This window comes from Vulpes vulpes, chromosome 12, assembly GCF_048418805.1.
Source record: "Vulpes vulpes isolate BD-2025 chromosome 12, VulVul3, whole genome shotgun sequence".
Lineage (NCBI taxonomy): Eukaryota > Metazoa > Chordata > Mammalia > Carnivora > Canidae > Vulpes > Vulpes vulpes.
The window spans coordinates 110373043-110388297 of NC_132791.1; the positions used below are offsets into that span (position 1 = coordinate 110373043).

Sequence of the window (15255 nt, forward strand, 5' to 3'; positions counted from 1 at the left end):
AGGTGACTAGGACAGACTGAGCCATTTTCTCTCTGTGCCTTCTATCTCCACCGCCCACGGTCCTTTCTCAGACAGTCCCAGCAGTGGACTGACTACATCTGATTTGACTCCAAACAAACACTCTCCCAAGCCAGAGCAGCCCAGGGCCCTGGAGGTTAGTGGAGCAGGCTGATGCCTTTGAGCTCAGACTCTCAACTTGAACAGCAAATTTCAGCCCAGGGCTGAAATCAGCATCCATTAGCAGCACCTTCATTTCTCGGAGAAGGGAACTGGGGACAAGCTGGAGGACAAGGCTTAACCCAGGGCCATGCACCGCAGTCGGCTAGAGCTTCAAACCTCTTCTCTTGACCTCTAGGCTGGAGATTTATCTATTTGTCCGTCTACCCTTTGAGTCCTCTAACAAATCTTAAATGCCTCCCATGTGCCAGGCACTGTGTTCAGGTCCCAGGAAGCTTCCCCTGAGTCAGGGGAGCTTTGCTTTCAGGTTTTCCTGTAGAGACATAATGCAGGGCTCTGCTCGTTTGGATCTGAGTAGGTTCTGCAGGACACACAGTGTGTGGCTTCAGCAGGCATTTACAACACCCCCAGCCTCTCCTTCCTTGTAGCCACTTCCCCCCAGGCCCCCTACACACATACACACACTCACCTACACTCCAGCCATCCTAAAGTGCACTGAGTACCCCGAGGTGGTGCTGTGACATCAACGTGCCATTCCTTCCTTCTCATATACTAAAGACTAAGAGGGTGGGCTTGAGATTCTAAATACGGGATTTGAATCTTGGTCCCACTACTTGCCAGCTGGGGGGACCGTGGCAGGTGACCCCTCTGTGCCTCAATGATCTCATGTGTAAAATGGGGATAATCATGATAACACCCCCTAAGATAAAAGAGGATTAAACAGAATAATACACACGCAGTGGTTAGCACAGCGCCTAGCACTGTGCATTCAAACACCGCTTGCGGCTGTCAATAGTAGTCGTAGCCTGATAGGGAGTGGCCCAGAGAGGCCTAACTGGAGTGGAAATAGAGAGTTCTCCAGCCCTAGCCTTGGCCAGCTTTGTTCCTTCCAAAGCAAAAGGCGCTATTCCAGAATGAGGGTGGGAGCCACTCGTCTCAGCTTGACCTGCTTCTTGTCCCGACATCCTGCCCTGTGAGGGATGGCCCTGAGATGCTCTTGCAAGCTTTCTCCCTCTCCTGTCCCTGGGGAGAGTAGGGGCAAGAAACAGTGACCCTCACCCTGGACAGTCAGCCCAGGAGTGATGAGCATCGGTCTTTCATGGGGAAAGAACCATTAGTCTCCCAGGCCATCAGCTACCTTTCAACCCCAGCCGCAGGGAGGGAAAGACAGGGGTGGGGTGGGGTGGGGTGGGGGTGTCTCAGAAACTGGAAAGAGACTAAGTGCTTTGGGCCCCTCTGGGCTTGCTCTGCAGTTTTGGGGGAAGCACCTAAGTCCCTCCTGGCCCCGGACCTGACTCAGGAAAGCCCAGAGGGAAGTAGGTGGGAGGATGCAAGGGGACTCAGCTTGTGCAATTCCAAGGTTCCTCAGCCACCTGCTTCTGGGTGGGGGAGCCAGGGGGCCCTGGGGCCAACTTTGGGCTCCCGCCAGTGCCATTTGGTGAACACTTCCACATTCTCTTCTTTCTCTCAATCAGTCTTTGAGACAAACATGGCAGAGATCATTGACCCTATGTAATAGGTTAGTATGTCGAGGCTCAGAGCTGCTGAATGTCATGAGTAAGTGGTGTTGCCAGGATTTGAACCCCACCTATCCTGATTCCTAGTCGAGCATACCTTCCCTCCAACACCCTGCCCTCCACCCTGCCCTGAGTGGCCAGTTCTTCATTTCCCCATGGAGATAGCTGAGGGGCTCATTGACTTCACCCCATATCCTGCGCCCAGGGAAGGGAGGTCAGCAAGCAGAGTCACACACTCAGACTGTAGCCTGGATTAGAACTTGGCCTGGGGAAACCTAACAGGTGCTTTGGGACTTGGACTTGAGAATTGATGGCCAGGTAAGGACTGAGAAAGGGAAGAACAAGGTCTGGCCTACAGGTGCATCACATGGGTTGAGGAGACCCTGGGAAGAAGTCGAAGGTCATGGGCCCCCATCTGAGCTTCCCGGTTGACCACTTCTGACTTGGGCCTACAGCTTAGCTTGCATGCATTCATTCATTCCAAGTATCTCCTCGGTACTTGATGCTGTGCTAACAGCTACCCTTGCAGGAGCTCAGAGCTTGCTACCTGGGAGACCTTCCTGCAAACTGCCAAGGCTAAATGCTCTCAGGGCACTGTGGGAGCACAGGGAAGGAGGCACTGATTCTGCTTCTATCTGTGCCAGAGTCTGGGACAGCCCCTCTAGCTAATGCTTCTGTGCTTCATTCCAGTTTCAGAACGAGCCCTCCACTCAGGTGGCCAACTGAGGGCCAGGTAGCCCTGTACGCAGGGGCAGGCAGTTGTGTTCCCATAGTGCCATGACCCATCTGTCGGCTCCAGATTGTCCCACATGGGCCTCCGGCCAGGACACTCATGCACAGGTCACCCCCTGGGCTTATGTCCCTCAGCAGGAGGCATGATCTTTCTAGATCTCCCATGCCCGTCTATACTGCCACAGTGCAGGAGCTCCTTTATGTCCTCAAGGCCATCTTCTGAAGGATCTGACCCTCCCGTGCTCTTCAGCTTGTTCAATCGGGCCTGTTCCACCGAGGCTCCTTAGCTGCCCTCACTCTATATGGGTCTCCCCAAACCTTAAGTTCCTCCCTTCTAGCGGAGACTCAGCCTGGTGAGTCTCACATTGAGCCTTCACCCTGTGACAGATGCATGGGGTTGCACGGCAGCAAGAACGAGTGATTAAGACCGTTTGTCCTCGGAGCAGTGATGACTGGTGGGAGCTACAGAAATGTGACCGCGAGCTAGTGGATGGGGAGGGTGATAGGGGGCTCAAAGAAGGGCCAGGACCATCCTGGGGAGGAGATGACGCTGAGCTGGCTCCAAACAAAGAAACTAGTAGTGGTGGTGAGGAGAGCATTTCAGACAGAAGAAATAGCATTTGCGAGGGTAGGAAATAGCACAGCGATGCAGGAAATGATGAGAAGTTTGTGTATTTGATGAAGGGGTGGCAGGAGATGAGGCTGGCGAGGATAGAGGCCGGCTGATGGAGGCCCCACATGCCAAGCTCGAAGCTCGGCCTTTATCCTTTCAGGAACAGCCAGTTTTCTTGAAAGCATCGTACTCCCTGCAGAGATTCACGTCAGGTATCGTCTCCTCCAGGGAACCTTCTCTGACTTCCCCAGAATCACGGACTTTGTGAAAGAGGAGTTCCTTTCTCTTTTACGGTACTCATCACATCACTCTAAGTTTTTGTTTAAATCGCTGTTTCCACCACTATTCTGGAGGTCACATATGGTTTTCTGTTCTTTTTTAGGGCCCCCAGAATCTAGCAGGAGGCCTGAAGGTACCCAGGTGCTTACTAAGTATTTTACAGATAAATGAGGGAGAGCGCGTTGAAGTCAGATGATTTCTTCACTCCCTGCTCTCTGCCTTCATTTCGAATCCTCAGTTTAAACAATAAGTATTGATTTATATCTGTACCGATCTATTTCCTGATCTATATCATGGAAATAATAGTACTCTGAGGATTATTGTAAGGAATGATATAAGTAAAATTGTTTAAGATATAAAATCACAGGGCAGCCCCGGTGGCTCAGCGGTTTAGCACTGCCTTCAGCCCAGGGCACGATCCTGGAGTCCCAGGATCAAGTCCCACATCAGGCTCCCTGCATGGGGCCTGCTTCTCCCTCTGCCTGTGTCTCTGCCTCCCTCTCTCTGTGTGTGTGTGTGTGTGTCTCTCAGGAATAAGTAAAATCTTAAAAAAAAAAAAAAAGATATAAGATCACATAGTAAGTTCCCCATAAATGCAAGCTTCCCTTCCCTCTCATTCAGTTCATATTTATTACTCACTTTCTATGTGTCAGGCACTGTTCTAGGCACTGGGTTCATAGCGGGGAAACAAATCAAACCCTCTAACTTTGTAGGATGACCTTCTAATTGGGTGAGACAGATAATGCCAGATGGAGGAGATAAGAGCCTTGGAGGAGAATAGGCCAGAACAAAAAGGAAAGGGGGAGTCCCAGGAGTCAAGGTGGTGTGTGGGGGGGAGGCAGGAAACCCCATCGGTGAGATGCCAACTGAGCAGAGACTTAAAGCAACCAAAGAGTGTTCAGGGCGGGAGGGGTGTGTTGGAAGAACAGCAAGGCGGCCAGCGTGGCTGGAGCCGAGCCAGCCGGGAGACATGGCAGGCCTGGCAAGGTTCCGGAGCAGGTGAGGCCGCGGGAAGATTGAATTTTCCCTCTGAATGAAATGGAGGCCATTGGAAGAGTGGATAGAGTGGTGTGATCTCATTACCATTTTAGATGGGGACTCTGGCTGGCTGCAGGGGGGTGAGAACAGGCTGAAAATTTGCAATGAAGGATGACAGGTTGGGGCCAATTGCAATACTCCGGGCAAGAGACAGTGGAGACGGGCCCCGGACTGGGAACAGTGGTGAGGAGTCTGGTCCACCAAGGCTTCTGCATTCAATGCTGTAGAGTGTGAGAGAAAGAGAGATGCCAGGATGACCCCAAGGTACTTGACCTGAGCACCTGGAAACCTGGATTTCTCCTTCGCTGGGATGGAGAAGGCTGCCTGCCCTGCACCAGGTGGTGCAGAGGTGGAGAGAACCGAAGAACATTCTGGAAATGTGTATACCCACATCGGGCAGTAGGGAGAATTATGCATGGTGCATATGAGGGAAGAATAGGAAATAGCAGCCGATGAAAGAATCAGCCAAATAAAAGCCAAATGCCAAAATGATACAGACAAGAACGGTTATGGCTGGTCAGGAAGGCGATCACTTGTGTTGGCTCAGGCTCTGAAACTGCCCTTTACAAAAGCCACCTTCTCGCCAAATCCAGGGACCTTGTCTCAGACCTCATTTCCTTTCCACTCATTGTCACAACTGACCCTAGGATCTACCCTTCTCGGCGAGAAGCTGCCCACAGCTATGGCCCCCTCATGCGGCTCTCCTGTCCTGCTGCTCCAGCTCACCGTGAGCTCCTCCTCTCAATCCATGTACCCACCCAAGGCTGCCGGGGCCCTCACGATGCTCTCTGGTTCTGAGAGTGGTGCGTGCATGCACGTGCATGTGCAACCCATGCACACACACATGCACACATGCGTGCACACATGCAGATTTGATCTGTGACCCTCAGAAGCCTGAGGACTTTCGTCTCAACAGGACATTTATTTTAGGTGTCCAGTTATCATCTCATGTGCAGGCTAAGCTCAGTACCTCCTTTCCTTCAGCTTTTCAGGTCACCTTGCCGCTTTCTTTCTTTTTCTTTTTTAAAGGTTTTATTTATTTACTTGAGATTGAGCACAAGCACGAGCTGGGGTAGGGTCAGAGGGAGAAGCAGGCTCTCCGCTGAGCAGGGAGCCCAACCCTGGGACCATGACCTAAGTGGAAGGCCACCCAGGCACCCTACCTCACTGGTTTCTGTCAGCGGCATCATGGTTGTGCCAACACTCTGGCTCCAAGCCTCAGATTCATCTTTGGCTTGTTCCTCATCCTCATCCTTTTATCCATGAAGTCATCCAGCCCTATCCCTCCTTTCTGGGAAAGGCTCCCTTATATCTCCTGACTTAATTCCTGCAACACAGGACCCTGTCTCCAGCCTCCCTGCCTGGTCTGTCCTTGCAGAGGCTGTGGCCAGAATGACCTAACTAAAGCAGGAACTTTACTATTCCACTTCTCTGTTGGAAAATGCCAAGTGGGTTCTCATTTCCAGCAAGACGGGGCTCCAATTCCTCAGCCTGGTGTTAACTTCTCCCAGTTGCCACTTCTTGCTTTTACCTCTCACTGGACCCCAATACTCTACCCGAGGCCGGCGGTGGGGGGAGCTGGCCGTAGTTGGGCACCTGGCAGTGCCACTCATTATCTCACGGAATCCTCATGACAGCCTTGCGAGGTAGACATTACCACATTCGTTTCGCAGATGGAGAAATGGACCTTATAGTGGACTCTTCTAGTTACTCTGGAAGTCAAGAGCTAGTGAGTAGCAGACCTGGGACGGAGACTCAGGCCTTCTTGATTCTCTAGTTCCCACCTCTTCCATCATACTGTACTGCCCCCCCACCCCCCATTAACCTTTCCACCGTGGAGCGATGGCTCATGTTTTTCTTCTACTCACTCACAATGCCCTGCCGCTGGGCCTCCCCACCCCACCCCTTCCCCTGACCCCACCTCCCTGTATTCTTTCTGGCCCAGCTCTCGGGTCTCTTTCTCCTATGATCCCAATTCTCCCAGCGTCTCCACTCAGCAGACATTTCTCCTTTCCTTTCATGCCTCAATCAGTTGTTTCCTGTACCTCTCCTCTGGTCACTTTGCTAGGGAACGCTGTCCGCTGTGATTGCAAGCTCCTTAAGAGCAGGGGCTTGTTTCAGACTCCTGGAATATCCCACACATTCTGTTAGGCTCCAAAGGAGATAGTCCATAAATACTTGTGGAAATGAAAATATGATAACAACTAGTTCTTTAACAGAAACATTCAAAACAACTTCTAGCAAAAATCGTTTGTATTTCAGTTTATTGTGTTAATTTCCTCTAGTTAACGTGGAAATAATTGTCTGAAATTACAAGTTAAGTAGGATGGTTAATGTTAGGAAGCTTTGTTATTTAAGAAAAATATTATTACAACGTTAGTGGCAGTGAACTACGGAGTTCAGCTTAGGAGACAGCTTCCTTCCTTGACACGCAGTTTTCCATCGCTCAGAATATTCTGTAACGCTCTGATTTTTTTTCCTCCCTCCATCAATGTCTGAGGAAATGAGATTAAAGGTAATATCCACAGAAAGTTTGAAGATTTTTAAATAAGAGGTAAGAGGCAGAAGGGAGAGGATATTGTATTTCCCCAGGGAGTGTGTGTGTGTGTGTGTGTGTGTGTGTGTGTGGTGTATACATGTGTATATGTGTGTAGCGTGTGCGTGAGGTTTGTGTGCGTGTGTGTATGTGTGTTATAACTACCCCAATAAAAAGTGACTTCCCTGAGGCTGGTCAAAGATGAAGACAGATTCTTCCCAAAGTTTGAAAAGATTTGCAAAAGACAAAGACCCGGGGATCCCTGGGTGGCTCGGCGGTTTAGTGCCTGCCTTCAGCCCAGGGCGTGATCTTGGAGACCCGGGATCGAGTCCCACATCGGGCTCCCTGCATGGAGCCTGCTTCTCCCTCTGCCTGTATCTCTGCCTTTCTCTTTCTCTCTCTGTGTCTCTCATGAATAAATAAAGAAAATCTTAAAAAAAAAAAAAAAAAAAGACCCAAGAGCTAGAGGGAGACTCTTTCAGATATAAGACCAGAGCGGTGTTTGTCGGGGAGGTCAGACAAGGAACAAGAGGATGAACTACTGAAAAAGGAAGATCTCTTTCAGAGAAAGAAATTCAAATAACGCCTTACACTTGAGTGAGCTCCCTAGGAACAGAGCCCCTCCCCACGCGTCCAGCCTCCCCCTGGAAGACACTCTGCCTACAGAAAGCAAAGGAAGAGGGAGCTACATCTCCCTCACTTGCCCCATTAGTCAGACACCTGCTCACTTCCAACACATGGTGTTGGCCTAAAAAAAAAAAAAATTAAAATTTGTTTTTGTGACTAGGCAATTAAAAGCATATGGCCAAGAAGGTAAGGAGTAGAAGCAGCACCAAATGCTCTATATACGCAAAGCTGTTTCTCCCACCTCTGCCCCTGGATCCCCCATTGCTCCACGCCACCCCAGGGGCAGTTACTGTTACAGCTTGCGGGCCTGCCTCCCCGGGAGACTGCACATCCAGGCAGGTATACTTCTGCCATAAACGGCAGCACGCAGGACAGTGCTATTCTGCACCTTGGCCTTTTCCCTTTGGGGTTGGCCTGGACTTAAGCTTCCATGGTCCACAGTGACTGCCCCCCCGCTCCCCAGGCGAGCCCGACAACAGCCACAGTCTGTCCCCGCTCTGGGGTCTGGTTCTCCTGGACCTCTTCCCACACTTCCATATCCCACGTGCACAGCAAACGCGGCTAAACGCCCCAGTCTTGAACTGATGTACGTCGTCCCTTCCAGGACAAGCACTTGTCAGGTATGCAAGTCGGTCTGAGGTCTGGGAGAGCAAAGGAGAAAGGAGAAGGGGGTGACACCTGCTGGGTTCCGACAGTCCTGAAGGGAGTGCCCGCCAGGTGCCCGGCCTTGGGTAGGAGCTGGGGATTCAGACACGAAGCCGGCCTTGCCGAGGACTCAGCAGCAGCGCCCCCAGAACCAGCATCGCTATCCGAGGAGCTCCTTAAAACCGGGGATGGGCAAGGGTCAGCCCCTCGCCCCCACCCCACCCCTGGGCTTGGGGGGGGGGGTGACGCAGCGGGGGCTGGCACTCGCTCCTCTCCTGTGGCTGCCACCACCACCAAAGAGACTGTCATTAAAGCTTTGTCCCCGGCTCTCTGATTTACATGTACAAATAATCGCTGTCAGGGGCACGAGCCCCAGAGAGCAATAATAGATTCTGCTGGTAGCAGATGCAGATGCAGGAAATAAAAACAAAAATGAAACACGCTAGCCTGGCAAAACTCAACGCTGGGAGAAATCCTAGGGGGGAAAAGCCTGTGGGGGGCGCGGAGGGCCTATCAGACCAAGTATTGATTGGTTGGTCTGCCACAAAAGCTAGCCTGGGAGTCGGCTTTTTAAAAAAAATTGTGGTCACATATATGACATAAAACATGCCCTTTTAACCGTTTTTAAGCATCCAGTTCGGTGGCATTAATTGCATTCATACTTTTGTGCAACCGTCACCATTACGTTCCCAAAACTTTTCCATCACCGCAAACAGAAACTGTATCCTGTAAGCAGTAACTCCTCATCCCTGCTGTCCTCTCAACCCCTGTAACCTCTGGTCTGCTTCCTTTCTTCTTTTTTCTTTTTTTTGCTTCCTTCCTTTAGGAACTTGGCTATTCTAGAAATACCGTATAAGTGAAATCACATAATACCTAGTCTCTTGTGTCTAGTTTTTCTCCACTTTGTGTCATGTTTTTCAAGGCTCCCCCCGCCGGCCCCCCATTGTAGTCGGGCACGAGAGCTTCCTTTTAGGGCTGAATACTATTCCACAGTGTGGGCACACTACATCTTGTTTATTCACTCATCTGTTGATGGACACTGGCTGTTTCCACCTTTTGGGGATTGCGAACAGTGCTTCTGGGATCATGCACATATTATGCAAATATATTTTAGAGGCCCTGTATTCAATTCTTTTGGGTGAAAGTCTGGGAGTGGAATTGCTGGGCCATGTGGTAATCTCTGTTTAGGTTTTTGAGGAAGTGCCATACTGTTTTCCCCACAGTGGCTAACCTCAGACTTGGAAGGATGACTCAGTCCCTGCTCTAGCAGATGGGGCTCTGGATATGTTGGTCCTGGGAGACCACCTGGTGCACCTGGGCATGGCTGACCTTTCCGGTCTAGCCGACCTGGCCTGTGGTAGTGGAATGAAGGAGAAAGCGTCCAGAGCAGAGGGGTATCAGAGTAGGGTCCGTTCGGCCTGTCTTCCAAGTCGCTCCCCAATGCGCCCAGCTTGGAAGAGAGCCCACTGTAAGAGCGGGGCAGGGAATCCTAGGGACCCCCACCCACCTTCCTATTTTACATTTGAGAAAGTGAGGCCCAGACATCTGATGACACCTGGCCTAGGTCTCCTGACCCTTATTTTTTCTGCTGTACCATCCTGCCAGCGCCAGGTCTGGAAAAACGGGGCTGCCCAGAATGGAGTGGGAAGAGACGGCCTCAATGCTGTAGCTCTGCAGCTGCGGTGATACTGGTGTTGGGCTTAGTCCTGTGTCGGGCTCAGCTCTCTCTGCCAGAAACTCCTTTCTCCCACCAGCTTCCCCTGGTTCACTTCTGTCCACCCCCAGCCCCCACTGAGCCCCCTAGCCCCTCGGTGGAGTTGGGCGCCCTCCTCTGGGCTCCCTCAGGAATTCAGGCTCAAGGCTGTTCTCACACACCTGCTGATTTCAGCTTACCATCTGTTGCCCCCACTGTGAGGTCAGCATCTTGAGAGCAGAGAACGAGCACGCTATGTGTGTATCCCCAGGACAAGGCTGGTACCGAGTGTTTGTCGAATGAATGAATGAAAGTAATTGAGTGAATGAACTACTTTATAAATAACCATGCTGCTTAATAAATGTTTATTGACCCACCAAATGAATGAGTGAATGGATGAATGGCATCCAGGGGGCTGAGTGAGCTGGTGAAGTAGACTCTTGGCTCATGGTCAAGCCCTCACTCACTCACTGACTCATGGATTCCTTCATTCATTATAATCACTGCTATGTGTCCAATCCTGTTAGGTACTGGGGTTCAGATACAAATTAAGACTCTGCTTCTGTCATCAGGAAACCTCAGAGTAAGTGGAGACCCAGGGAAACAAGAGGTAGGCTTCGTGCTACCCCATTCCCAAAAGCATACAGGGACTCACATCACATCAAAAACCCAACCAGGCCCTTCTCTGCTTCACCAGTTGCTGGGCACAGCTGGCTGCGGGAGGAGTGGCCAATTAGCATGCTGCACACACCTGTCCGAGGCTGCTCCAAGGATCCAGGGGCTGGAGAATTAACGACCAGGAGGATTTTTGGAGCTCCCAGAACCCAGCCCAGCTCACATCAGAGACCTCATTCCCCTTTAGGGATTCATTCATTCTGCACAGCTGGTTAATTTTTCATCAAGGGGTGGGGGTGGGAGTTGGGAGAAAGCTCTGATCCTTCACTCTTTCATGCTGGGGGTGGAGGAGAAACACAACATCCTATCCATTTTATTTTTTAGATGAAATGGGAACAGATTGTGGTTGCCAGGCAAGACCCAGCCCTCACAGGGCTCGTGCTTCTGCTGCGGGTTGATTAACGGTTATTGGGCAAAGGATAAAGCATCCAGACGGCACAGGCCTCTGATGAAGGTGCGTACACATTTAATGAGCACCGGGTGACATGCTAGTGGTGAGCAGCAATTTTTTGTAAAAAGTGATTTAAGGTTCCAGTCTTCTATCCCGCCTTCATCTCCCCTCCCATTAGGACCAGGTCAGGCTAACTCCATGCTCTTGCCTGGGGAACATTTGCTCTGTTCCTTTATGAGCACCTCCCTTCTCCACGGATCCTCCAGCTGCGGCACCAGGGGCAACTATTTCTGCTTAAATCTGGGCCAGAACCTGAAAGCATGGGGCTGAAAATAAAGTCTCAGTTTGCTCATCCAGAAAATGGGAACAAGAAGAATAAGAAACTGGCCTTATAAATAAATGGGACCAGACATAGCAAATTGTCATTCACCTCCATTATCTCACTTGGTCCTCATTCAAAATTAGGTGTCCCGAATTCGAGGTGACCCCAGAAGGGCTCTGGAGCAGACACTCTCGTTCCTGTTTTGGGGAAAAGGATGCGGAGGACGAAGTCGCAGTCTCTGCCCAGATCATGCAGTGGGTCAGTGGCTGAGGAGGGAAGGGATGTAGAGCCAGAGATGAGAAGGTTCTTCCTTCCTTCCTTGTTTCTGGGCTCCCTTCCCTCTGGGAGCCCCCCATCCCCTGCACCCCATAGCTAAGATGACTTCCCTGGTCAACAGGGCCCCTGCTGGCCTGCTAGACACTCAGCTTGAAGACCTGACCATTTCCTAACTCCATGTCCCCCCTTCCGAGATGTCCACACCCCAGATAGCTGGGAGACATAGTTTCTGGTCAACAAAAAAATAAAAAACACCTACTGTGTACCTAGCATTGTGCTATGTTGCTATGTGCTCTGTGCAAGACGTAAGGCATCATGGTCCCCTTTCTCAAGAAGAAGGCAATTTTATGGTTCAGACAAAATCTGCACAGAGGAATCTGATAGAGGGTGTATGTTAAACAACAAACATCAGTGTCTCCCCCACCTTTGGTAGGCTTATGAATATTTAATCTGGGGATCTTGCTAAAATTCGGATCCAGGAGCTGAGATAAATGCTGAGGCATTTCTAACCATCTCCCAGATGATGCTGGTGCTGCTGGTCCTCAGACCACATTACGAGTAGCAAGGCTATGTGTGGTCCATCTGATGACAAGTCAGAGGAGCTAGGATGGTCAGGAGGAGTTCCTGCAGGAGGAGTTTATGGTCAGGAGAGGTTTATGTATGGTTTGGAGGGCGGGAGGGTCAGCAATTGGCAAAGCAGGAGAAATCCTCAACAGAAACTCTGGGGGCTGGTGGGTCATGGGAACACAGAAGAGGCCTGATAGAGCAAACTCTCAGCTGGGAGTTGGAGGCACAGTCACCTGTCCTGACTGAGTGACCTTGGGCTTGTCACTTCTTCAAAAGGGGCTTCACTTTCCTCCTCTATAAAGGAGGAGTTGAGTGGCTCCCAGCCTGGGCAGCACATTAGAACATCTGGGCAGCTTTTAAAATAAAACAACACCTGAATTCCTTCCTGAGAGGTTTTTATGTAGTGGTCTGGGCTAGGGCTCAGGCCCAGGTAGTTTTTAAAAGCCCCCCAGTGATTCTAATGAGCAAGCCTGGGTTGAGACCATTGCACTGGGTGACCTTAAGGGTCCCCCCCGCCCCCCAGCTCCCTCATCTTTACATTTGGATAGAAAGCACCAGGACTCCTGGCTTCTGTTCCTGGGCTCCGGCCTGGAGCAAAAAAACAAAACAAAACCCCAAACCCCACAGTATTAGACAAATCCTAAGAAAAGCTTCACCACAATGCCAGAAATCTGAGCATTTCTCTGGTGGAGGCCAGGTGGAGGGGCTGTCCTGCCCATCTGGTTCCCATTAATCCCAGGGCATGTTTCACATCCCTGGCAGGTACTTGGAGCTGGGAGCAGCCCCCTGGGTGGCCCTCGGCAGGGGCCTTTCAAGCCAAGCCCTGCTGACAGGCTGCAGGGCTCTGTGGGGCCCTCCTGGCTTCCAAGTCACTTGCCCCCTCTTGGGGGTAGGATCCTGGGCAAATTAGGAACCAAAGAAGGCAGACGCAGAAGCTTGGCCTCTCTTTCATTAGCGGTCTGTCACAAAGCGTGAAGGGCCTCGATAAATTCTGTAGCTCAGCAGCTGCCGAGGCGACCAGGAGGAAGACGATTCATTTGTTCCCCAGAAGACGGAGTCTTCAGGAATGTCCAGCCCCGTTCATCCCCCCCACCCAGCCTGGAATGAGCCCAAAGCCACATGGTGCTGTCTGCCTGTGAAGACGATGCAGGGGCAGTGACTGCCCCAGCTGGGGGTCCCCGAGGACCCTTCCGCCCTGCCAACATGGGTGGAGAGTCAGCCTCTGTTTCCATTTGGCTGCTAACACATCCCTTCCCTGGCCGCAGGCATGACAGCTCTGTGGGGGGGTGGGGAGGATGGGCCACCTCACCAGGGTTGCTAAGCAGGGTTGGGGAGCGGGGGTGGGGAGGTCACCTGGATGGAGAGTGTGTAGGCTGAGTCTCCACCAGAATTCTCCCCAAAGGGATGCTGCTGTTTCTTCTTCTTCCACTGGCTGTGCCCTAGAGGGCACAGTGTTCTGGTTCCGCCTGGGCTCTGGGTTCAGACAGCCGTGCAGCAGAGTCCCAGCACCACTGACTAGCTAGGAGACCTTGGGCAAGCTAACCAACCTCTCTGTGCCTCAGTTTTCTCAGCTACAATGTGGGATAATAAAATATGTACCTGGCAGGGAGCTGGTGAGGATGAACGTGGTAAGATTATTAACAGTGAAAGTTTAAGGGGGAGAAAGGTCAGAGACAGAGAGGTCTCTCCAGCTGGCAAGTTCTCGGGCAGCAGGGAACTCAGAACTCCTTGCTCAGGTGAGCTGGAGGAGAGGATCCATGCCCAGCACAAGCCTTCCGGGATGAAAGCAGGGGTAATGCCCTCTTTGTCAGGAAAGGACAAGAACCTATAGGCCATACTTTGCCTGACACTCACAACATGTGCACATTCTGGCCAAATCAGTGTGGGAGACTCTGGCCAAATAGCAACGCCAGCCCCTGGATTGGGAAAGGGCCAAGGGCCATGCCTGCAGATGTCCCACCCAGAAGGAACCTGTGGCTAGGTTCTCAAGGAACTGTGTGGGGAGGGCAGACAGGAAGGAAAGCGTACTGCAAAACACTGCCCTGGCCTGTGCTCGGCCAGAGGCCAGCCAGGTACACAGCTGTGTGGCCCAGCAGGGCCCCCGGCAGACTGACACCAGCATGGCCACCAGCCAGCCCCAGGGGCCCGGACAGGTAGTGGGCAGTGGGGAGGAGGGGCTCCTAGCCAGGGCTGGCCCAGTGGGTCAGTACCCGTCACAACACTGGACACAATCCTTCCACCAAGGCTGCTTAACCTTACTTTGAAGACATGGAGTAAAAATCCATTTTGCACAAAATTTCAGTTTAGAGCAAGAAATTATTTATGTTTCAAAAGGATTCCTTCCAGTGCAAAATTTTTTACCATGGGACTTGTCGGTGACAGATTTCTAACACCTTTAGGATATGTCTTGATTTTTAAAAACTCCAATGAGAAGCAAATTTTCAGGAATTCAAATTTCTAAAGCATGAAGTTTCTTTTAGGCACTGATTCTGCATTTTTGACCTACCTGTAAGCACTGGCGCCCTGTCCCCCATCTGTTCTTTACCACCCCTTTGTCCCTCCCGTGTCTCCCCAGTTACCTCCCTAACTGAGTGTGTCCTATGTGGCCAGTGCTGGGCTGGGGGCTTGTTTTCTGGTCTCTTATTGATCCTCACAAGACCCTCCCCATGCTCCGTCCCTCACTTGTGGCACACCTGGGACCAGTGGGGTGCTGGTAAATATTTCACAGTCTGTTCTCTGGAACATGCGCCCACCATGGCCAAGCCCAAGCTACAGCGAGGGGAGCGATGCAGAGCGGCCTTTACATAGGAGTCCTGCCCCCCAGCCACAAAAAGCAGGGGTAACCTTAAGGACCTGGGTAATAGGAAAACGGAGTAAAATGCTTAGGGACTCGTACATTTTGAGTATTCATTACCTTTGTTTTGGTTTTAACTTTAATGAAATATACACAACAAAATTTACAGCTTTAAACATTTTTAGAGACATAATGGACAGCATGGTAGCCACAGTTCTTAGTACTGTACTGCATATTTGAAAGTCGCTCAGAGTAAAACCTAAAAGTTCTCATAACAAGAAAGAAATTTGTAACTCTAGTGATGAATGTTAACTAGGTTTATTGTGGTGGTCCTTTTGCAATATATACAAATATCGAATCATTATGCTGTACA

General features: G+C 51.1%; 1 protein-coding gene across 10 annotated transcripts in view; it reads right to left on the bottom strand.

Moving 5' to 3' along the window:
• The window catches only part of PKNOX2 (PBX/knotted 1 homeobox 2), a 257580-nt gene that overhangs the window by 124165 nt on the left and 118160 nt on the right, over nt 1–15255 (bottom strand). The window lies entirely within an intron of this gene.